The 25,386-nt window shown below is 45.7% G+C and overlaps 1 long non-coding RNA gene across 1 annotated transcript; it reads left to right on the top strand.

Annotated features, from left to right (window-relative positions):
- Window positions 1–9,179: 9,179 nt before the first annotated feature.
- On the top strand, window positions 9,180–22,536 carry LOC144322240 (uncharacterized). Its single transcript, XR_013387828.1, has 4 exons — window positions 9,180–9,257; window positions 9,498–9,994; window positions 18,619–18,815; window positions 21,695–22,536. It is a non-coding gene; the product is annotated as an uncharacterized LOC144322240 (long non-coding RNA).
- Window positions 22,537–25,386: the final 2,850 nt, after the last annotated feature.

Here is a 25,386-nt window from a genome sequence, read left to right on the forward strand (position 1 = left end):
AAAAACTTAAGAAAAAATAACTCTCACCACCCCCAAAACATGTGCACATCTGCTGGACCCCTGTGTTGGCCTGGTTGAGCTGACGTCAGCACTGCAGCCATGGCAGCAGCAGCAGCAGCAGAGCTAGCAGGTGTCACCCCACCACGGCTGTGGACTGCATCCCGTGATTCACAGGCATAAATCAGGGCAATAGGCCCAAGTTATCCCCTCCCCAGATGTCCCCTTTACCTGAGCCACGGCCACAAACAGCCTTCTGGCCTCCAGGGTTTGCTTGACAGCATGACCAGTACTCCACCTCTGGAGGTACCTTTCTAGAATCTGTTTAACCTCTCCATATAGACAAAACACCCCTGTAGTCTATTGCATGAAGCATGTGGAAACCTCATTTGGGGAAGTAACGGGTTAAGAACTGTAACTGGGAGTAAGGGAGCCCTGGGAGCGCAGGCCCTCAGTGCCTGTCAGTAACCAGGGCCAATTCAAGGAATCGGGAGGTGGCTGGGTGGCCCTGCCTCCCCATCTTTCCTGTCTTGAACGTGGACTGGGCCTCTTGTGCCCACCTCCCCCCACCATCTCCCCACTCCCACCCCCCACAAACTTCCTGGCAAAGGCTTCGTACTTCACCTACTATGTTCCTGGCAGAGACTTTTAAGGCCAAAGAGGCGGCAGCCTGGAGCACGGTCTTTTCAAAGATTTGGGGGCAATTCCAGGCCTGAATTGGCTCCTTTTCCCTTTCCCCCTGCACAGTCCCTGCCCTGCAAGGAGCTGACAAGGGCTCTGGACAGCGGGACAGCGGGATCCAATAAATCTGAGGCCTGTCTAGGTGCTTCATTTATCAAGAGGCCTAATTTACCCAGGCCCTTTAGACTAATTGCAGATTTGCAAAAACTGCTGAGAGTGTAGAACCGAGTATTGTGAGTGTCCCTTGCCATATTTCTGCTAATGTGTTTCATCTGGAGTACATAAAGAGGCAGGGATGCTGATTTTAGACACAGCACTTTGGGGCTAATCCAGCTAAATGATTAGCCCTAAAATTCTGCAGTGATGTCATTTTCCCTACAGTGCTCTGCCAGTCGGCTTGTTTGCTTTATAGTGAGAAATATGTACTCGCAGACCCAGGCTAGCTGTCTCGGCATCGCAGGAAAATCTGCCCTCCGTGGTTTATTTGGGGCAACAACGCCAGCCTGCGCATCGGTCTCTGGATCTCTTCTCAGGATGACAGGAGCTGCCAGCGAGGCAGCAATAATGGGAAAATACAACTTCTTTAAGGGACTGTTGGATACACTTTGGTCTCCTCCCCTCATCCCAGGCACGTCCAAGGGCAGGTTCTGCCTACGGGGGAAGCCTTCCAGGTTCTGAGTGCGAGCAGCACAGGTGTGGTTAAGGGGCGAGAGTCTCAGCTGTGCCCCCAGCTATGTGAGCATAAGCCAGTTCCGTGGCCTCTCTCAGCCTGTTTTCTCTTCTATGAAACAAACAGGAACACCTGCTTTGCCCAATGTGTCAGGACAGCGAAGTGCAGAAGACCGAACTTGTGGGCAAGGGCCGCCCTTGGCAGCCCTGATGGTAGAAATGAGCATGGAGCTTTATCTCTCCCAAGCTCTGAGACCCTGATTACTCATCCCGTGTACTTCAGGTTCCTCCTGCTTTACACATAGACAATAAATAAAAGTGGCCTTGCAGGGTGCCGGATTTAGCATTCGCCACCCTGCATCCAGCCCTGTGCTCTACGCGTTAAAGTTGCCCAATAAATAATAACACTGGTTTGGGTTTATACACTTCCCCAGCATTGGCTCAACGGATGCATTTCAGAAAGAACTGGGCTGCAGTTAATGGGCTTTTGATACCTTTGCACCTTAGAAAGTTATTTTCCCAATAAGTGCACTTGGCACGATCTCAGAGTTTAAAGATAAAAGTTCCTAAGGTCAATTAGACTCTCAGGAGTTCTTTGATACGTTCTAGAGGAGGAGTAGAACTATCCCCTTTAACATGTAGCCAGAGACTTCACAGACCCCAAAGTGTGTATCCTACTTAGTATTTACAATAAACATTTATTGAGTACTTAGTATATGCCAGGCATTGTAATATAAGCATTTTATATACAACCACTGTTCAATCTTCACTACAGCCCTCCAAGGCAGGCACTATGATTATGTCCATTTTACTGAAGATCTTTGCAAGATTAAAGGCTTTACCCAAAATTGTGCAGCTGGTTAGCGGCAGAGCAGAAACTCAAACCTTGGTCGGGCCGCCCCAAAGCCGGGGCTTGATCCAGGACACCACGCAGAGGCAAAACCACAGAAAGGAAAACCTGCAAACACAGACCACAGCCCAGCAGGTTTACTGAGTGCCAAGAGCTGTGCTGGGTGCCGTCAACCCAGTATCTGTCATCCCCCCAGCACTGCGGCACTGCAGGAAGTAATATTGACCCCGTGTCACTGATGAGGGAAGTGATGCTCATGTAATTCTCCCAGGTTACTCGGCTTGAGCATGCAGAGAGCTGGAGGCAGAGGACAAGGCCAGCTGCCTCTAGAGGCTGCCTCTTCGTCTGCGCGATGCTGAGAGGTAGATGAGCCTTCGATGGGCTCATACCGCAGACGTCAATGACAGCATGGCTGGGCCCTTTAGATACCGGCTGTGGTTCCACTGTGAGCATGATCTTCGAAACTAGGCCAGAATAAATGAGGCTATGTCTTAGACACCTTCACAAGGTCCTCTGCTTGCCTTAAAACTCTACAACATGATCCCCTAGCCTAGAGAATTTTTAAATAACAGTCCAGGAGAAGCCGAGGGCAGAGTACTCCTCTGTGTTTGGAGTTGCTGGGTGTTAAGCCATCTTATTCATTTGGCCTGCCTGGTGGAAGCATTTGTCCTGATGGATCAAAGCTTGAGCCGAGACATAGCACCCAAAGCTATGGAGGCAACATTTGTCTTGCGACTCCCATCTCTGATTAAGAAGCTGGGGGCACCGGCCAAATTATATGATGGATTCCTCACACATCGTACCATAAATTCCCCCCCGAGGGCCAGACGCCGTGGTCCCGCCTGTGTCAGCACACTAGCACGCAGCCTCAGAACCATAACATAGTGTTCTAGGGGGAGGCTGAAATTAATGAAACTCTGGCTGACATTTTGAGCACGCACACACATATCTCAAGATTATCCCACAAGTATATTTCTTGCAGAGAAAGTAGTTTTTCCATATTAAAAGATGGCATTAACCTTCAATACTCCATCACTTGCTTTAATTCTTTCCACCTGTAAATATTTCAGATGAAAATATCACATCGGCTATGCCTATGTCTTACAAAGGCAGCTTATGTCTGGATTTCAGGGAGATAATGGGTTGAACTTTGTCACTTGGAAAAACACATCAAAGCTAGAGTCAGAGGCACCTGGGTGGCTCGATTGGTTAGGTTAAGCACCCAAATCTTGCTTTTGGCTCAGGTTGTGATCTCACAGTTGAGGGCTCAAACTCTACATCAGGCTCTGCACTCAGCACAGAGTCGGCTTCAGATTCCCTCTCCCTCTCCCTCTTGCTCTCTTTCTCTTATAAATAAATAAAAATAAAATCTTAAAAAAAAATAGAGCCAGTGGGTGGTGGTGGAAGGAACATGGAATTTTGGGTACACAAGGCTGGGTTCAAATAATAGCTTCTTCATTACCAGCCCAGGAACTTTGAGAAAGTTGCTGACCAGGTCAGACCCTTACAGGTGTGGAGTTTCTGCTCTACAAAAAAAAATTGTGTGCACTTAGTCTGCCCAGAGGGGCTGCATTTTTGTAATTCACTGCCTGGATTTATTGAATTTGTTTATTTCATTTTTTTCAAAGATTTGATTGACTTATTTTAGACAGAGAGAGAAAGAGCACAAGCAGGGGGAAGGGTGGAGGGAGAGAGAAAGAATCTCAAGCTGACTTCAGCTGAGCACGAAGCCTGATGCTAGGCTCGCTCCCTGAGATCATGACCTGAGCCAAAATCAAGAGTCAGGTGCTCAACTGACTGAGCTAGCCAAATGCCCCCTAAATTTAAATATGCCCACCACTGTAAGTGTGAGTCACAGCCCTGGTTTCTGTCTTCTTCAAGGCTCCTTTTCCATAAAATCAAGATCATACCTTCTTCTCTAGGTCCTGAGCTTGAGAGATGCTGTGTATAACCCCAGCCTCATACTCCTATCATGGAGAGAAGCCCGGTGCAGTCATTGCAACTGGTCAAGGTTCTAGAACAGGGGTTGCAAAATGGCAGCCTGTGGGCAGGAGCCATTCCACATGTGTCTTTTATTTGGCTCACACTGGGTTTTAAAAACTTCTGAGCCAATATTTAAAAATTGTAAAAATCAGGAGGTTAAAAACTTTTAGAAATCAGAAGACTTTCCCATAAAAGCTGTACTTCTCGTTCCTCTTGATGAATCAGAATGTCTGGGCACGCAGATGGTATTCCCAGAGAGCACTCATCAGCAGGCCCTGGGAGTGGTGCTTCCTCCAGACAGGCAAACTCACTGCAGGCCCCAGGGTCCCCAGCTCTCAGACCTCATGTGCCCACACCAGCCACCTCATTCCCATACATTAGGTTCTGGCTCTTGTAGCCACCACAGTTTGGACTCGCTTCTCCAATGTGGCCTGTGGACCAGCAGCACCTGAGAGTGTGTTCGGGAAGCAGAACCTGAGGCCCCAGCTCAGACCTAAGTCAGGATCCACAAATGATCTACATGCACATTAAGGTGCATGAGAAACCCTGGTCTGGGAAAGGAGTGGCAAACTGGTCTGCGTGTCAAATCCAGCCTGCTACCTGGTTTTGTAAATTAAGTCTTTTTTTTTTTTTTTAAGATTTTATTTACTCCTGAGAGACACACAGAGAGAGAGAGAGAGAGAGAGAGGCAGAGACATAGACAGAGGGAGAAGCAGGCTCCATGGGGGGAGCCTGATGTGGGACTCGATCCTGGGAGTCTGGGATCACGCCCTGAGCTGAAGGCAGATGCCCGCTTAGCCGCCCTGTAAATTAAGTCTTATTGGCACACAGCCACACCCATTTATTTATGTGTTGTCTGTGGCTGCCTTCACTTATAATGGTGGAGTTAAGTAGTTGGACAGACCCTCAAAACCTGAAATACTTACTATCTGACTTTATAGAGAAAGTGTGCTGAGTCCTGATCTAGAAGAATGCTTTAAAAAAATATTTTATGATAGGTTCCAGTTAGACATTCCAAGTGCTATAGAATCCACAAAGGGAATAAGCATGCACGGGTATTTCTCCATGTAAACCTACCAGTTTCACCTTTCCCAGCTTCTTCTTTATGTCGAGTTCTTACTTCCCAGCCCTCAAGAACCCGCAAAGCCACATCCCTGACATTGGCAGGACAGCCTCTTCTATTTGGACACCCCACTTCTTATCTGCCTCTCTCTCAGCCTCCCAGGCACTTCCTCGCCTTTTCTCTCCTTCTCCAGGACTGTTCCTCTTCTTTTCCTGCTTGTTACTCCTTCAGCTTGCTCAAGTGTCCTCCTGGATGATTTGGCCAACAAAACCCTGTGTCAGCCAGAAGATGGAGGGCAGGTCTGTCTCTTGGTGCAGAACCTGCCAGATAAGCAGGACTCTCACCCTGGCCAGATTCACAGCACTTCTTCTTTACTGGTATGTTGCTGAAATTATCTGTCTCCTTCTGGAGAGACAGAAGGAAAAAGGAGGAGAAACCATCCCACAGCCTAAATAAACCCAAGTGCAAGACACACCAGTGATGAGACCTAGTGGGCCTGCCTCACATGAGGCATCTTGTACTTCTTTACTTATCCAGAGGCAGAAAACTCTGCAAGATACTACAAAGCGAAGTCATTTTTGAGCCAAAAAAATGTCTAGAGCCACACACAATTTCCATATGCGGGTATGATGAATTTTCAACTGACCAGTTGACAAAGATTCTTCATCTTCAAAGCGGAATTCAGCATTTCAGAAGGTGTGCCAGCCAGCAAGGTGTTCGCCACATGGGGTGTCTTCAGTGATTGGAAACTTCAGGTGGGCCCCAGAACTTGCAGAGAGTATCTGGAGTAGCAGGCAGGGTCCGAAACTTTCCCTTGCAGTTGAGGAGACTGGACACTCTCAGAGGCCACAGGACATCACACAGGTTTTTCAGGTCCAAGCTGGGAGTGGGACCCCTGCCTACCTTTCCACCCCATGATATTGCCCTTTGCCTATTCAAATGTGACTCCATCAAAGGAGGACTTTCAGAGATCATTGTGCAAATTCTTTATATTTTTGAACCAGTCAAGGGGTTCACAGTCTGTTTTGGAGCTCATAACCATCTCTGCTGGGAAAGGTCCTTAGGCAGAACTGAAATCCCTCTTGCCATGCTCTCTGCCTTCCATTTGTTCTCTCTTTCCTGAAGAAGCACTGGTTGCCATTCTGTCTTTAATAATCTTTCTGTCCCAGAGGATGACTTCCCGATCCCCTCAGCCATTCCTCCTGCAAGTTAATAATTGCAGTTCCTTTCATCTTTCCCCATTAGTCCTGTTTTCCAACTCAAAATCACTACCCTCGAACCATTTCCAAATTCCCTGCATCCCTACAAGCCACCTGCCTATCTTAAAAATTATATAAAAATGGATCAGGTAAACATATGAGGAGGGCAGCCATGAAGGAGAAAGCTCCATCACATCATTGGTGTTGCCTGGATTTCTTCAGAAGGAGTGTTCAAAAGTATGAGTCTAGAGCTAGCATTTTCCCATTTGTTGTTTTAAATTCAGGGATGAGGGAGATGATTGACAAAGACCTACTAAGAAATACCAACGGTAAGATTAACAATGATAACAAAGATATCAGATGTTCACGATGTACAAGGCTCTGGACTAAGGTTTACACATATTATTTCATTTAGTCCTCATAATGTTTCTGGGAGAAAGCACCTTTATTATGCCTGTATCCCAAACAAGGAAACTGGAACACAGAGAGGCCACAGGTTCAAAGCCTCTTCTAGTAACACCAGGTAATCTCCCAAAAACGTTCCCATCCTGCTATAGAAGGATACAGAATTTCCCCCAGATGCAAGAGAAACCAAGAAGCCTATTCAGGGAAGGGGCAGTGGTTTTATTCCCCACTGGACCCCAGCACCTAGCAAAGTACCTGGCACCCAGTAGCACTCAACAAATGTTTTGGGGAATAAATGGATAAACAAACTTCAATGCCAGCTTTGAGCATGAGGCCGGGGTTCAGTGGGCAACTTGAACTGAGATCCAGATGATAACACTTACTCACAAGAACATCACTGACTTACCAAGGAATTATCCATCCTGGTTGCAGCAGAACCATCAGAGCACCGTAAAGGTACAGCCTCTCTGGGCTCCTCTCGGACCTCCTGAACCAGAATCTTCCAGGAGCAGCCTGGGAATCTGTGCTCAAGGAATGGGAACTTTACAGAATGCACACATATGTGCTCCTGTGCTCTGGCTGCCACCTGGGTCCAGCCTTGAGGAGGAGCCAGCAGCACATCAGGATGCAAAAGGAAGTGACGTGGAGTATTAATGCCCCAGCTCCCTTCTGCCCAAGCACTGGGGGACCATGGCTATTTCCTATACCAAAGGCCACAGCTCATCAAGCAGCTCTCTCCCCAGGTTCAATCATGGCTCTTCTTCACTCCTGCAGTCCTTCTGGTTCCCTGTTGTTATTAGCCTGATGCCCCCTCGACATCCCTTCTAAATTCCTCTTAGTCTTGCCCACAAGGCTGAAAATAGTCCCTCACTAACCTCTTTTCAATATCCCACTTAAATATGCTGTCTACTTCTTGTTGGCACCCTGACTGGCACTTCATCTGTGAGGTTAGGTTACACACGCATGCATACGTGTGCATGCATACATACACAGGGGATGCAGTATAACGAGGACCACCATGCATTCCTTCCTAGGAGTTTGCATATGGGACCATACTAAGTAAGGCCTTTATCCTACTGCTTGGACCAAGAAGCTAATAGTTGACAAGGTCTTCCCGGGCTCCAACTGGCAGTGGTAGCCCAGATAGGATTTGTCATATTTTGTTCAAGGTAAGAGGGGAGATCCTAATACTATCTGTTGAAGTATTGATCTTTACCATCACATGCCTAACTTTAAAAACATATTAAAACAAAAACCATTCCCTTCTGAGGCTTCCATGTCCAGATTATTGAAAAGTCAATCTATTTGAGGAAGCTCTGTTCACTCACTCACTGCATCTTGGAAGGTTGAGGTGGTGGGTGAAAGAAATATATGAGCCTTATGGGAATGAGGTCAGGGAGAAAGGGCCAGAATTCCCCCCAGGAGGTGAAATTCAGGCTTCAATCACTTTCCCAAAAACCTCAAAGTGAGAACTAGTCAAAGCCCCAGGCTTTGCCTGTTTTCTGCCCAAGCCCAGTAAATCAGCCTGTTCACATACCACCCAGACCAGCATCTGCTGAAACAGTCTCAGGCCCTAAAGAAACCCAGGCTGAGAAAGCTCCCTCCAAACCCAGTCTAGAGTTTACGAACCTTGGCCAACCTCTCCCAAACACTTGGCCCAACACGCGGGTCTGGGCCTGGTTTAGGGTTTCAGAGTGGCAGTTTCAAAGCCGTCTCATTATTACTGATGACCAGGGCTTGCTGAGAGCAATAGTGTTTTATAGCCCACTGAGCAGAGGGCCCCAGGAGCTGTGGGGGATCTGCTGCCTCTGAACTTGTACAAGGCACCAATCGCAAAGGGGGTGGAGGCCACATGCTTGGCTGAAGCTGCCCTAAGTGAAGGTTGCAAAAAGCAGACAACCAACTCCTACACTCCCACCCAGCAGCTCAAAGACAGAGCAGCCTATCCAGGTGTGGCCTGAGTCCTCATCTGCAGAGCTCTCAACAGCCAGAAAAACACAAGGAAACTGTACTAAACAGCTGGGTATGTGAGTCCAAGTCTCGGCCCCCAGGGCATTACTAGGTGCCCTTAGGATTATTGTTGTTCCAAATCGGAAGTGTCTTTCGACTCATACCCTAAGCCATGTTGGGCAGATTGAGGCCTGAACTCCCATTCGTTACCCAAGTCGTTACCCAGTCTCTTGACTGTCAGTGTTCATCCCTTGATTTTCTGGCCCATCGAAGTCCCGAGAAAAATCAGAGTTCAGATTCAGGAAATCAAAGGAATAACATTTACTGAGATGCCAGTTTTTATCCTTGAGTTCCACAGTCTCCATAGCGATCCTGAGAAGGGGCGCCTATAATTATTCTTATGGCTAAGAAGGCTGACACTCAGGTTTTAAGGCAAAGTCTCACAGCCAAGGAAGGAGAGGTAAGGTTTGTCTGACCCAGTGTCAGGGCCAACCCCACTGCCTTGTTGTGTTGGGTGACAACAGGGAGACTTACCTGTAGCCTGCCTCAGTTATATATTTTGCTTTTTTTTTTCTTTTTGCAAAATATGGGAAATGACAAAAGAGTAAGATCCATAGACAATCTTGCCAGTTTTTAAATTACAAATAAATGAGAATATAAAAGTCCTTCTGCTTCTGTAATCCCAACCTCTCATTACCAGTTGGGAGGCCTTGGGCAACAAAGAAGAGAGCACCCATGGCTCCTGGTGATGTCAGCAAGAGGACATTGATTATCTCACAGACTAAGAAGTCCCAAGGCAGAATGGATCCAAACTTGGTTAACTCAGCAACTCATGACATCAAAACCTAGGTCCTTTCCATCTTTCCTCTCTGCCACCCTCCGGGTGTGCACCTGGTCTTTGGGTTTAGATACCTCAGGGTTCTTCAATGGCCACAGCGACTCCACGGTCCCACTCAGAAGAGGCAAGACAGGCAGGAGAATCCTTTCCCAGATTCTCCCATCACCTCTCCTTGGCCAAAACCAAGTCATGTGCCCACTCGTCACCAAGAAGAGGAACCAGAAGAGGAACGGAACTACCAGGGTTGGCAGAGCCTGGTCAGCGTTCGTGGCGGAGCTGGGAGTGTTATGTTCTGTTTGTCTCCACTCCCCACCCCCTGAAAGGTGGATGTCCAGATGAAGTTGGGATCCTGTGAGAAGGTGAGGATGGGAGAGTGGGCACTGGATAGGCAATCAGTAATGACTGTCAAACCTACACACTGACTCGTGTGTATACACACAAAGCCAACCACAGGTTATTCCTATTATTAGTTGTTAAATACTTCCCCAAATGTATTACTAAGCAAAAAGAAAAAAAAAGTATGTATATATGTTACTGTATATATATATATATATATATATATATATATATATATATATATACCTTTTCATTGAAAGTACTCTGGCATTTTTTACTGAATCATGTTCTTCATACTAGAACATACAGATTTAATCCACATCTCCCCCAGAAGCATTGAGCATTCATCGAGAGCTATACCCATCTTTACCCATTCAGCTATTCGTGGACTTTCAGGTCATTTCTGATAAGTGGTATTATCAATGTGGCTTTGCCCAAACAGCCTCATACATGCATTTCGAACATTGCATGCTGTTATTTCTAGATGATAGCTGCCTAAGGGAAGCACTTTTCAAAATAAATTTTCACAGATTGTATCCATTTACCCTTGCCTCCACACTCTACTAGAGTGCCTGATTGTCCACACGCTTGCCAGCAATTAAAATTGTCCTTTGGATTACTGTCAACACAACAGGTTAAAAAATGTTTTTTTTTTTTTTTTTTTTTTTTTTTTTTCTCATTAAACTTTTGTTTTAATGGGTCTCAAAATTCTGTGACAGATTTTTGGTCAAGTTGTTTCCATTAAAAAGTACTGATTTTAAAAACTAATAACTTAAAACTGCCACACACGCACAAAAAAAAAAAAAACAAATGGTCCACAAAACATTCTCCTTTCCTTCTGAAGGTTTTACGATGCATTGTTATCATTAACCAGTCTTTTACTATTAAACTTAAATGGCCAATTGACACAAACAGTTCTGAGACCGTTCTTCCACCACTGATTAAGACTGGGGTGGCAGGTATTAGGGATAATATTCATTTAGCCTTCTGAGCTTTCTGGGCAGACTTGGTGACTTTGCCAGCTCCAGCTGCCTTCTTGTCCACTGCTTTGATGACACCCACAGCAACCGTCTGTCTCATGTCACGAACAGCAAAACGGCCCAGAGGAGGATAGTCAGAGAAGCTCTCAACACACATAGGTTTGCCAGGAACCATATCAACAATGGCAGCATCCCCAGATTTCAAGAACTTGGGACCATCTTCCAGCTTCTTTCCAGAACGACGATCTATCTTTTCCTTCAGCTCAGCAAACTTGCAAGCAATGTGAGCTGTGTGACAATCCAGCACAGGTGCATATCCAGCACTGATTTGGCCTGGATGGTTCAGGATAATCACCTGAGCTGTGAAGCCAGCTGCTTCCATTGGTGGGTCATTTTTGCTGTCACCAGCCACATTGCCACGACGAACATCTTTGACAGATACGTTCTTGACATTGAAGCCCACATTGTCCCCAGGAAGAGCCTCACTCAAAGCTTCATGGTGCATTTCAACAGACTTTACTTCAGTTGTAACATTGACTGGAGCAAAGGTGACCACCATACCAGGCTTAAGAACACCAGTCTCCACTCGACCCACTGGGACAGTACCAATACCACCAATTTTGTAGACGTCTTGGAGAGGCAGACGCAAGGGCTTATCAGTTGGACGAGTTGGTGGCAGAATGCAATCCAGGGCTTCAAGCAGTGTGGTTCCGCTGGCATTCCCATCTTTACGGGTGACTTTCCATCCCTTGAACCAAGGCATGTTAGCACTTGGCTCCAGCATGTTGTCACCATTCCAACCAGAAATTGGCACAAATGCTACTGTGTCGGGGTTGTAGCCAATTTTCTTAATGTAGGTGCTGACTTCTTTAACGATTTCCTCGTATCTCTTCTGGCTGTAGGGTGGTTCAGTGGAATCCATTTTGTTAACACCAACAATTAGTTGTTTTACACCCAGTGTGTAAGCCAGAAGGGCATGCTCACGGGTCTGCCCATTCTTGGAGATACCTGCTTCAAATTCACCAACACCAGCAGCAACAATCAGGACAGCACAGTCAGCCTGAGATGTGCCTGTAATCATGTTTTTGATAAAGTCTCTGTGTCCTGGGGCATCAATGATGGTCACGTAATACTTGCTGGTCTCGAATTTCCACAGGGAGATATCAATGGTGATACCACGTTCACGTTCAGCTTTCAGTTTATCCAAGACCCAGGCATACTTGAAGGAGCCTTTTCCCATCTCAGCAGCCTCCTTCTCAAATTTTTCGATAGTTCTTTTGTCGATCCCACCACATTTGTAGATCAGATGGCCAGTAGTGGTAGACTTGCCCGAATCTACGTGTCCAATGACGACGATGTTGATGTGAGTCTTCTCCTTTCCCATTTTGGTTTAGGTTTAGCGGTGGTTTTCACGACACCTGTGTTCTGGCGGCAAACCCGTTGCGAAAAAAAGCTAAAAAATGGTTTTGCTTTGTTTTCATTGAAAACAGCGTGAGACAGGCTAGAGCACCCTGAGAACTCCAAGTGCAGCCTGGCTGACCCCCAGGGAGGGGCCTCAGAGGAGGGTTCATGGGTTGGGAATGGCAGGTGTGAGTAACAAGATGGAAGTGAGAAACCCAGGTAGCAAACTACTAATCCAAGGGAGAGCCGATGATGACCCGAACAAAAGCAGGCTAGTGAGCCGAGGAGGGCTGGCCAGGGGGACTGCTGAGGAGGTAACCTTGACTGTATGCTGGACATGCAGGTGGCCCAAGGAGGCTAGCCCTGCTTCCCCAGAGCTCCCGGGGCTGCTGGAGCCTGTGTCTGCAGAGGTGAAAAAGTTTCACTGAGAGCAACGCTTTCCATCCCAGGAGTAATTCTGCAGGACACTTTGTTCTTTTATAAGGTGTTTCCTATGGGGAAAAGAAGATATTTATTCTGTGTACCGATAGAGGGATGAGAGTTCAGAGTCAGGGCTCCCACAGGTGCTCACAGGGCTGCCCCCAATAGCCAGACCTCAGGCTCCTGCTCCCAGAAGTGTGACGCATGCCTCATGGTGGCAGGGAAGGAGGATGTGGAGCTCCAAATCAGATATGAGATCTCAGGATCACCCATCACCACAAATGAACAAAAAGGGGATGGTGCTGAGTATTCGCAAGTTTATTTTGTTCATCTTTATTTGGTTAGGGATGTTTAATTTCGTAAATTCCTCCTTCCGTGTGAGAAATGGCTCATGATTTCCAACCAATGTATGCCTTCGCAGCATCGCTACTGGCAGGTCGCAGAAGGCAAAGGGCACACAGCTGGGTGGTCAGTTTGAAGGCACTCACCTGCGAGTCGTCCGCCCCCAACAACAGCAAGGACACTGAAAGAGCACTCTGCAGACTCTCCCCCCAGGGGAGAGCATCCTCTGGTTCCACCAGGGGAAATGTGTTGTTTTCAGAGCCTCAAACGTTTCTGCTTTCTCTTGTTTGTAATTGTAAATGTTAGCATTCCACCCTTAAAAAATGGGTGAGAATCTATCCCAGGGTATGATCACTCATCATCACAAATGAACAAAAAGGGGATGGTGCTGGGTATTAGCAAGTTTATTTTGTCCATCTTTATTTTGTTATGGATGTTTAATTCATAGAGCAATTCACCATTATAACAATTTCAAATAATCCATTAAATTGTTCTGGGCACTGCTGTCACTGAAGTTTTTTTTTTTTTTTTTTAAGTAAATTTCCTCTTGACTGCCATTAAATTGTGCTGGTAGCACTTTGATCATATATTCCATTCACCCAGTATGCTTCTCCAAGATGTTTTTCGACAAGTGCCTATCGTCTAGGTTGTCTGCCTTCTGTCCTGCTTCTTTATGTTAAAATACACTAACATTTGTTTGAAGTAACAATAATGAGGACATTAGACGGCCAGGTTTACCTTGCTTTATGCAATACATATCCTCCTAAAATGTTGCATCTAAGTGGCACCTTGTAAATTGGCTCATATTTTATGTTCTTTTAGACAATAAAAAAATCAATATCAAACTCTTTTATATATAAATTGAGATTCTCAATGCCAAGTTTGACTAAACTGAGGTTGACCCAAGAATCATCTTTCGAGTTAGGTAAAGACTGAATGCACATAAACTTATTTATGCATTCATTCAACAAGTATTTACCGAGTACCTACTATGTGCCAGACACTGCTCTAAGAAGCTGGAAAATGGACAGTAAACAAGCCAAGGTCTCTTCCCTTGTAGAGATTTTATTTCCAGTGGGACAATCAGACAAGACAAATCATTAGGAGATATCACTTCAGGTGGCAAAAAAAAAAAAAAAATCCTAAAAAGATAAACAATGCAGGGAAAGAAGACTGAGAACAGCGGTAAAGAATGTATTTTAGACGTTGTGTTCACTTTCTTTTCCTGTGTAACAAATTACCACAAACTTAGTGGCTTAAAGCAACACAAATGTATTATCTCACATTTTCCATGGTCAGGAATCAAGGCATGGGTTCTCTGTGTAAATCTCAGAAGGTTGTAGTCAAAGGGTCAGCCAGGGCTGGGTCGCATCCGAGGCACGGGGTCCTCTTCCAAGATCATGTGTTTGTTGGCAGAGTTCAGTTCTTTACAGCTGTAGAACTCATGGAGGCAGAAGGAGAATATCTGTTACTGCTTATTCCTCTTCTTAAGGGCTCATCTAACGAGGTCAGCCGCACTCAGGATAGTCTTTGTTTGATTAACTCAAAGTCAAGTGATTAGTAACTTAATTATGGAAGTTCTATCCCATTAAATCCCAGATTTACCTGCACATGGACATTACACCAGGGAGCAGAGATCATGGGGGCCATCTTAGAATTTTGCCTACTATAGAGTTGTCAGGGAATGACTTTCCATGAAGGTTACATTTGAACAAAGACCTAAGGAAAAAAATCAGAGACAGAGCTATATAAAGGTCTGGGACAAAGGCATACAAGCATATGCAAAGGCCCTGTGGCAGGAATTGGTATATTCGAGGAATACAAGAAGGCCAGTGGGGTTGGAGGCTAATGAATGAGGGGAAACATAGTATGAGGTGAGATCAGAGAGGAAGACAAGCTACAGATCATGAAAAGCATTTGTGGGTCATGGTGAAGAGTATGGAGAACTCTGGGTAGAGAGTGATACGATCTAATATATATTTTAATTGCCCTTACCAACTTCTCTGTGAAGAAGGAATTAGAGAATGGAAACAGAGAGACTATAGCTGAAGTCCAGGCGCAACATACAGGTGGTTTGAACCAGGCTGTCAGGCCCTGAGCTGGTGAAAACAATTTCACAATGGGTTTGAGATGTAGAGTCAATTCGATACACTTAAAAGGTAATGATTTAAAAACATACACTCTGGATTCAAACTTCCTGGATTCAAGTCCTCACTCTTCACACACTTGCCATGGGAGCTTGAGCCAATTTCTTAACTTCTCTGCATTTTAGTGTCCTCGTCTGAAAAATGGGACTTCTAACAGTGCCTACCTCATTCAGTGAGATAATCTTGGGCACATAGGAATTGACATACAAATGTCATCTAAGTATACATCACTGACGACTGTTATATTTATTGATGATGGACTGAATGTGGAATTTGAGGGAAAAAGAGAAATTGAGGACACTTTCAAGGCCTTTCGCCTGAGTAGCTGGAAGAACAGTGGATTGGGGGAAGATGAGTGGCTGCTCCCGTGTCGGCTTTTCCAATATGCCAGTGATTAGAATATAGTTACCTGATGCATGCATTTGCCACTGGCTAGCCCTGAGAGGTTGGTTAAATAGCTTGACTTCCATGACCTCAGTCTCCTCATCTGAAAAAAATAAATGGGCTTAGTAATATCCATCTTGCAGGAAAGAATGAGGTAATGCCTATGGGAACCCTGAGCACACAGCAGGGTATCAGGAAATGTGAGGATCGCTTGCTTCTGCAACAGAGGAATGGGGCAGAAGGGGTTTTTCAATTCTTGTTTTAGAGTGTGATAAGAGCTGTCTCCCCTATACTCAGACAGAGGATGATAATTCTGCAATGCTTTTGGCACCCACTTAAACAGCTTGGGACAGCTACAGGGACTGTCACTGGAAAGCTGCTTAGTGGAATGGCTTTGGCTTCCACTGTCCACAGGGCTAGCTGGGATTTTAGCTGCCACCTGCCAAACAGCACAAGTAAGTGTGGGAAGGAGCCCTGGCTTCATGATCACCCCAGAACACTGCAGGCAGTGCTGGGATCCTGCCAAATGTGTGCAAACTCACACTCTGATGCACTCTAGAAAAAAATGGGGGTTAAAGAATCGAGAATATTCTCTCTCTCTCTCTCTCTGCTGTCCTATTCTAGTAATTCCTAATTATTGAGGTAGGGTGTTCATTTGTCCTCATTAGCTTTATGGTTCTCACAGAGCAGAACAAGAGAAAAGGACCCTGGATTTGCTATCTGGATAGCTCCCACTGCTCCTTCACCAGCTCTCCAGGGGACACCTGCCCTGGCTCCCCAGACTTGGTCACGATGTCTTGCATATGCTCTCAAGGCTCCCTACAATGTGTCTTCATGGTCACAGTGTGTAATTATTGCTCAGACTGAGGTCTGTGTCCACTCCTGCACTATGAATTTTGTGGGGACAGAGACGATGGCAGTTCCACTCAACACTACATCACTAGCACCTCACGTAGACAGTCTGCTGAGGCAACTCGGCATACGCTACTCAGCACTGACTGCTTGCCAGGGCCAGGGCAAACTGCCGGGAATACGGTGGTTTGCAAAATACAATCATTGTCTTTATAGGGCCTCTAGCCAGTGCAATTGTTAACACTCTCACCAGTGGTCAGCTGGGATGGCATATCGGGGGAAAGGAACATGTCAGCATGTACATTATCTTGGACATTTGACAAGTTTTGAGGAAGCACAAGGAGCAGGGAATCAGATGGTTATTGCTGGGAGCTACTGACACATTGCTGCCCACCAAAAATCCTGTTAAACTTGCTGCTGTGGGGCAGCCCCGGTGGCGTAGCGGTTTAGCGCCGCCTTCAGCCTAGGGTGTGATCCTGGAGACCCTGGATCGAGTCCCACGTCGGGCTCTCTGCATTGAGCCTGCTTCTCCCTCTGCCTGTGTCTCTGCCTCTGTGTGTGTGTGTGTCTCTCATGAGTAAATTAAAAAAAAAAAAAAAGTTGTCTGTTTAAAAAACAAACAAACAAACTTGCTGCTGTGAATGCCTCCTGGTCACATTAAGCTTCCAGAGACAGGAAATCTACAGACAAGAGAAGAAGTTCCCATCCCATCAAGAGTAAATGACCCTGATCAGGGGGACGTAGGGCTGCTGTCCCATAATGGTGCAGGGAGGAAAACGCTCTTACCAGGTGATCCACCGGGGCATCTCCTGGCATTCCCCTCCCCAGTTGTGATGTAAACAGATAATCTTGGCAACCAGAGTCTGAGAAGGGCATTTTGACCAGGAGCTCACACCTCTCACAGAGGTACCAGCTGAGGATGAAGGATAGTAGAGGACGGAAATGGCACTGATGGCAGGCCCAAAGATTACTTGCAGCAAGGAGGGCAAGGCGGTCTGTTTCACTAATCTTCCTCATAAACGCTTCCTCTGGAAGAGAACAACTGGAATCCTCATGAGCTGTTCCCAGACGTGGGGAACTTGTTTCATGATGTAGGTAGAGTCAAATGACACAAGGGGGTAGAGAGTAGTGGATTCCGTGAAGTGCCACCCAGATCACCCTCTCAGGGCTGGAGCTCCTGTTTACCAGCTGCCAGGAATGATGCCTGATAGCAGTTCACTGGTCCCTCCCCAGGACTACGCTTGGCCAAAAGGAGCTGGCTTGCCCCAAACTACACCCCTGCACAGGGAAGCCTCACATCCAGGACTGGGCCCTTCCTTCCTGCTCCACTTTGGGACATCTCCAAAAGCTCACTCCAGCTTCAGAGCATCCTGAAAGAATAACAGAGGCCCCTTTGGCAGCTACACTGCAGCTCAGCGTCTCCCTCTGCCCAGTCCCACCCTCCTCACCCCTTATAGGCATTGTTCTGGGCATTTCCTAAGAAACTGCTTGCCTGTGATGCTCCATCTCAGCATCGGCTAGCTAATGTTTATTGAGCATTCCCTGTATTCTACTCTTGTGCTATGCAATAGGATGCTCTCTAGCCACTTGTGGCCACTGAGCCCTCGAAATGTGTGCTGTGAGTGGAAAATACTCACCAGTTTTTGAAAACTTTTCATGCAAAATGAATGTAAAAAATATGGTCAATAACTTCTTAAATGGATTACATTTTGACATGATAATATTTGGGGTCATTTGTGTTAAAGAAAATATTTTAATTTTCTCACCTGTTTCTTCCTACTGCTTTTAACGAACCTAGCTCGTAGAAAATGTAAAAGTATGTGAGACTTGCATTTTGACTCACAGTATGTTTCTTTTGGACAGTACTGTTAAAGACACTGAACAGATGCTTTATAACAAAATAAGCACTATTTATATTCCTGTTTTGCCGATCAGAAAACTGAGGCTACAGAAGATTAACACACTTCCTGGAGTTTACATGGTCAAAATATGGCGAGACCATGATTTGCGCCTAGGTGAGAAGCAGCTCCAGAGCAGGTCCACAGAATATAGCCTGTGCAGTGACACAGGTCCCCACACTCAAGATGACTCCGCTTAATGCTCTACTGTCATCATTTTCAGATTCCTAGTAATTTTGTCTTCAGAACTGGGTTTGTAAATGAAGTCCGACAAGACAACGGAGCGCGCGCATGAGGAGAGGAGATGCGCACAACACATCTGCCGGTCCCTGCCTCCTCGTTCACATATCTCATTTAGGATGTCCTGTGGCACAGAGTTTCAGTGCACCTGTGATGCGTGATAGTTCACTGAGTCTCAAAGTGAGTACAAGATAAGAGTGTTATGTCTACGAGTAAGTAAACAGAGGGTGCTGACAGCCCTGAGAGGCTGCTCATTTTCATCTGAACCAGAACTTGCTTCTGACACAGAAAGAAGGCAATAGCATTCTAAGAATCAAACGATCAATGACCCCTATCCCATCCTTTCTTACTCTTGTTGCTTCTCTTTATTAGCCAACCACTTCCACAGAGAATGATTACATGGAAGGGAAGAGAGACATAGGACAACCCCCAGTTTCTTCCCTCTCAGTGTTCCCTACCTCACCAGTTAGCCAATGCTACAGATGTTGGGAGGATGTGCACAGGTCAAGACGCAAAACAGAGCAGTTGAATTAGATTTGTGCAATGTCTCCTCTGTATGTGTGAGCTGTGAAATAAGAACTGTGTCATTACGATGATTCTGCATGAATTAAATGCCCTTAAGTTTACATTTAAAACCAGCATTCTGCAACATAAAATTGAACGGCACAAGGTATGCTAATAATTTAAGATTTTAATTTCTCTTCATGGGGAATGACATTAAATAGCAAATAAAAAAAAAAAACACCATGATAAATCAAAAGAGAGACCACAAAGGCAAGGGAAAAGCTTTGCCTTTTAGTACATTTAATGGGCATTTTTTCCTGCTTTTTGAACAAGGGATCCTGCGTTTTCATTTTACACTGGGCCTCACAAAAGTAGCTGGCTTTTGGAGGGAAGTTCTAGAGCTCACGCTGTCAGATGCTACTTTGTATTGCATCCCCCAAGACAAGTCCCAGTCTCAGAACCATTGGATATGAGTTGGTAAGAAGGGCTGTGTTGACCACCATTATACTGTGTCCTGTTTGTTTCACACTCTCTTCTGGCCACGGCACTGGCTTCAAGTTCTAATATCGGTTTCCTCAGAAGCAATGTGGGAACAACACAACTTTTCTTTCCAGGTGTCTGTGAGAATTAACTAAACATGCTGAATAATTGTCACATATCTCTACTCATGGAAGGAGCTGTGATTTTTATTATACACACACACACACACACACACACACACACCTTGCCAATGAAGGGCAAGAGTGTCACTGTAGGCCAGGTTGGGAGGACCCAACAAGCAGGGCTAGTGCTTTGTTGAGCTGCAGAAACCAGCTGCTCTCTACTTAAAGCCTGTCCTGGAGATTGCGTTCTATCCACAGAGTTTGAGGGAGAAAAAGTAACTTCCTGTCACATCCAAAGAATGGGGTAGAGAGTGTTGCCCAGCAGGCGTGAGAAGACTAACGCATCAGACATGAAGCACACACTAAGCACCCCTGGGTCAGAGTCTTCTGTCCAAAAACCCAAGTGAACCTGGGATGAACCCCCAGCCAAACTCACCAGTTGAAAAGTTCATGTGAACTTCAGGGTTTTGTTGCAAAACACGTAAGCAGGCCAAGTTTCAGGTTCCATAACAAAGTTCTTCCCAGCCTGGTGACCACAGGCCAGACTGACATCTCTAAGTGCATTTCCAGAGAAAAGGAAGGTGCTTGCCTAATTGCATTAGGAGAATTGTACTGCACTTCATGGGAGAGCCGTGACACACTTTGACAAGCACAAGGAAAACTTACTCCTCTCTGTGCTGTGTCCATCTTCTTTGGGGTCATGGTCTTTACCATGGAGATAACGTGCAAAGAAAAGCTAAATGTCATTTGCCTCATGAAAACCAAGTTGGTTGTCCTTTCTTCGTAATGATCACAGCAACCACCCAGCATGCTGCTACCACCTTCCTTCCTTCCAGCCACAGGGATTATAGCTCTCTTCTGCACAATGATGACGACCTCATGACTTAGGGGTTCCCAAGAGGGAAAGGAGAGCTAAGTGAAGGGAGAATCTAGAGTAGAGGAAGAGCAAATGGGTAGAGATAACATATTGCAGATTCAGTGTTGTTTGTTAACTGGAAAAATCGAGAAGGAAAGTGGAAAAAAATCCTTCAAAGACAGTCTTTCAAAGTACATATGACTCTGGGGAAAGTGTTTTAGGAAGGAAGTCAAAAATTATGGATGTTTCAAACAGGAAAATTGTATAAATGGACATTTCCTAAAATGGGAGTGTTTGTGCTTCTTGAAAGCCCGGAATCATATTTCTGTAACTGGGATAATATTTTGCAAATATTACACATCTAACTTTCTGGTTTCCTCTTAAATCACCTTCCCCTGCAGTCTTCCACCTCCAAGGCTGAGGCACAAGGCTTCTGGCCCCAGGGATACTGCCTAGAACAAAGAGACCATTGATCAGTTTGAATCTCAAAGCTGACTTTCTTGACCTCTTAAGTAAGAAAATCATCTTCAAAGCCAGGCATTGTTGAAAAGGAAGAGGATTTTCTAAATTCCTTTAGTTCCCATTAGTATATGGAGAGCCATACCTGGTGGAATAGATTCTAGAGATTTACTCTGGGCCATCAGGATGGGATGCAGAGGTTCTGCCTAAGGGGTTGGATGAAGAAGCCAAAGGGGGCAGGCAGACAAGGAAACCAGGTGGGGCCTGAGCTCTCCTCTCAGAGCCTGAGCCTGGAACAGGGGGCATAGTAGATAGATGGAAGGGAAGGCTGAGAATGTCAGGACACTCGAGACTCATTCCTTGTCTCACTCCTGTGGGAAGTCTCAGAGGGAGGCTACAGGCCTCAAGAAGTCTCCTGTGTGGTCCCACACGGTACAAGGCAATGGGACAACAATGGAAGAATATAATCAGGCTTGTAAGTCTGTGGCAACGCTCTAGATCCCTAGAGCCCCAGAGGGCACGTGGGGCATTCTAGGGTATAGGGGTGTGAAGGTGGGATGATGAAAACCATGATCAGGATGAAGAGGCCATAACAGGCCCTGTGACCAGAAGTGGGGGCTATTATGTCACCCCAACAGGCCGGTGGACAGTGATCCCAGTACTGGGGCCAGGCCAGTCCTGCCACTTTGCCGCCAAGACCAGCAAGGATCCAGAGAATCACACATGGTCCCCTTTCTCTTCTCCCGCCAAACAACATGCAGCCTCTTTAACCACCCTGGGATGGAGAATGAGCGTTTACCTCTAGAGGACAAGGTGTTTAAGGGGGAAAATTTAAACCAGCCCTAGAAAAGAATTGAATTTCTAATAACTGAAGTATTTAAATTAAAATGAGAACATTTAAATTGGAAGAGACTCCGATATTGTTAATTGCCAAGTAGGGGGTGCCTGAAAAAGCTCAGACCCGCTTGATATTGCACATCTGAGTGGAGTGTGAGTGAATTTGCGACCCTGCTATGTCTTTATTCCTTGCCGCTCCTTACCATTCTATCAAGTGTACACACGTCATCCTCCTTCAAGTCAAAGCAGATCTGGTGTTTGGAAGTGTCCTCCGGGAAGCCCAGGGGCACGAGAAACTTTCTTTAATGTCCCAAAAAGGCAATAGCAATTTGAAGTTTGCAAGATATCCTCCTGAGAAGTCCTCGATGCTCACATCACTTGAATTAAAATCAAAGCTGCAAGAAAGACTAGCTGAGCCCCACTGTGCTTCATGTGAAAGTGGAGGTCAGCATTCTTTTTGGGGGGAGGAGAGGGTTGCCAACCGTTCGTGGAGGGGGGGATGTGGGAGACGTGGAATAAAAAATCACAAGAGCCCAGCTCCCTGAAAAATGTCTCCGTTGAACCCACGATGTGTTGAAGCAAACTAGACAGGCTCAGGCTGGCACAGGAAAAAAAGACAAAACTTCGTGATGTAACTAGCAATACTCGGCGTGCAGGGCTCCGTCCTCAGGGACAGCTGCGTGCCCGCCAGCTCCAAGTCTGTGCGGGCCATCGCCGATGTGGCCGTGTGCACGTCTGTGGGGCCCAGGCACAGCCCAAGGCCCATTAAGGACAGCTAAAAGTGAAAGTTCAAAAGCAAAGCTGAATGAGGGGGGCAGGGGCGGGGGACAGAATCAGAAAAATGGTTGCACGTGTTGGGTCATGTCCAAGGTGCTTAACTATTATTGAATGCCCACTTTATTGTCGTGGGCTGTATCATTAAGGTGCCCATACTGAGAAGCAGCTCTCGCCTGCCTCTGCCAGCCCTCATTGATATTTAGCAAAGTTTCAGAAAATGATGCCTCGTACCTGGAGGAGCCTGACTTCCTGCAAACACATCAAGCATCAGAAAGTTTCAACGGAAGGAAATTGGCCCACCTTGAGCATTGAACATTCAAGTATGACCTGGTCTGCTTTACTGCTGAACATCAGATATTCAACAAACAGTATAGACACATTTAGAATAATGCTTCTCCTACCTTTCACCAGCATGCCACCAAATTCCAATCAATGTGTGAAATTCATTTCTGTTAAAAACACAGGTGCAGGGGCACCTGAGTGGCTCAGTGGTTGAGCGTCTGCCTTCGGCTCAGGTCGTGATCTCAGGGTTCTGGGATCAAGTACCGCACCGGGCTCCCCACAGGGAGCCTGCTTCCCCCCCGCCGCCCCCGCCTGTGTCTCTGCCTCTCTCTTTGTGTGTCTCTCATGAATAAATAAATAAAATCTTAAAAAAAAAAAAAAACAGGGGTGCATTTTGCTCTGGTGATGTCTTTGAGATGGAAGGGACCTGAGCCAGTCTGCAAGAGTGTGGAGCAGGGTCCACCTGCCTGTGAGGTAAGAGGTGAGGCCTAACAAGGAGCCAGCTCTCAGGGTGGAGTCATGTTTACCAGAAGTGGGAGGAATTTCTCAGGAATGGATAACAATGTGTGACTGGGCTGGTCAACAATTCTATTCTAGGGCAGCTCAGTGCTGAAAGACAGACAAGTAAACACTGAAAGAACTATGGATAGAACTTAATCTCAGTAGGAGGGCCACCAACAATTCACAGCTTCAAAGGGCACAGAGCACAGAAGGGAAAAGAGCCACTGGTTTAGTAAAATACATTCTTGAAGAAGGAAGTCATGTGTTCCACATACATTATTGTCATAGGCTGACAACATCACATGAATGTGATGGTTGACTGCCGTGTCATATGTGTTAATTTGACTGTGTCATAGGGAGCCCAGATGAGACATGTTTTCCTGGGTGTGTCTATGAGAGTGTTTCTGGACAAGGTTAACATTTGGATCTATGAACTCAGTAAAGTAGATTGCCTTCCCCAGTATGGGCTGGCACCATCCAAGCTCTTGAGGGCCTGCATAGGATGAAAGCTGTAGTAAGAAGGAGGAATTCACCCCTTCTTCTTCTTCTACCTGTCTGCCTGCTTCAGCTGGGACGTGGGTCCTCTTCTGCCCTTGAACCTTGAACTGGGATTTAAGGGCAGAACTGGTTCCCCTAGTTCTCAGCTCTTCCAACTCAGACTGAAGTATACCACTGGCTTTCTAGGTCTCCAGTCTGCCACAAGTAGATCATGAGACTCAGCCCCTATAATCATGTGAATTAATTCCTCATAATAAGACTCGCGCTCTCTCTCTCTCTCTCTCTCTATATATATATATATGTGTGTGTGTGTGTGTGTGTGTGTGTGTGTGTGTGTGTGTATAGGCACACATTGTTATTGATATAGATATAGGTATATCCTACTGGTTCTCTTTCTTTGGAGAACCCTAATACAATTAATTCACAAACTCCCATTTTACACTGCAAAGGGTATCAGAAATCATCTCATCCAACTCATGAGTACCTCTGTACACAATCGACTGTGTGTCCTGTGGACCATGCTAAAATAAGGTGAAACGCTCGATACGCTCTCAGTTAAGATTATGTCCCATATTCTATGTCACAGAACCACAGGTTCTTCAACTGGAAAGAACAGAAAAATTCATCACATCCAATTCCCCACATTTGTTCAAGGGCTGCAACCAAAACATTCCTATCAAATGGTCCTTAGACACTTGCTACTCAAACACTTTTAGTCACCGGGAACTCACTACCTCCTAAAGCAGCTGATTCTACTTTTGAAATTAGGGTTATTATGAATTACTAAATGACTCCTGGGAATTGCTTCTGCTTTGTTTTTATTAGCTGTCATTAGCTAACTCCTCTAACACTAGTTATAAGCTTTTTTTTTATCATTTTCTGCAAAATATTATGTGTGCATACACAAATGCACACTCTCAAACACAGAATCAGCTAGGATAGTACTTCCCAAATTAATAGGATTAATCAGGAGTTGATTACACTATGTACATGTTCACACACACACACTAGCACACACATGCACACATATTGTTACTCCAGTTCTTAAATTGTCATCAAGAATGGTTTATTTATTCAACCATTGGCTGCTCTCTTCTTTGGAAATTATTAACAGACCCAAAAGAGTTTCATGGATTTTTTTTTTAAAGCTCACCAATTTGCCTTGGGGCAGAAAAAAATATGAGTGCAATTTATCATTTTGCCAAAATAAGTAAGCCTTGATGAGGTGAGCACCCATCAACTGCTTAAGTAAGTAATGGGAATGTCAGCATGGACACTGCTCATTCATTGTCTGGATATTGGTGGACGTGATCAGTTCATAGACTCTCACCTCAGCATATACCCAAATTATCTGTGTGCATGCTTCCAGCTAGGTGCAGGCTTTCTCTCCAAGAGTTATCCTGTGAAACAAAGCATTACAGGTCTCACTGGCATC

Source organism: Canis aureus, chromosome 10 (genome assembly GCF_053574225.1).
Source record: "Canis aureus isolate CA01 chromosome 10, VMU_Caureus_v.1.0, whole genome shotgun sequence".
NCBI lineage: Eukaryota > Metazoa > Chordata > Mammalia > Carnivora > Canidae > Canis > Canis aureus.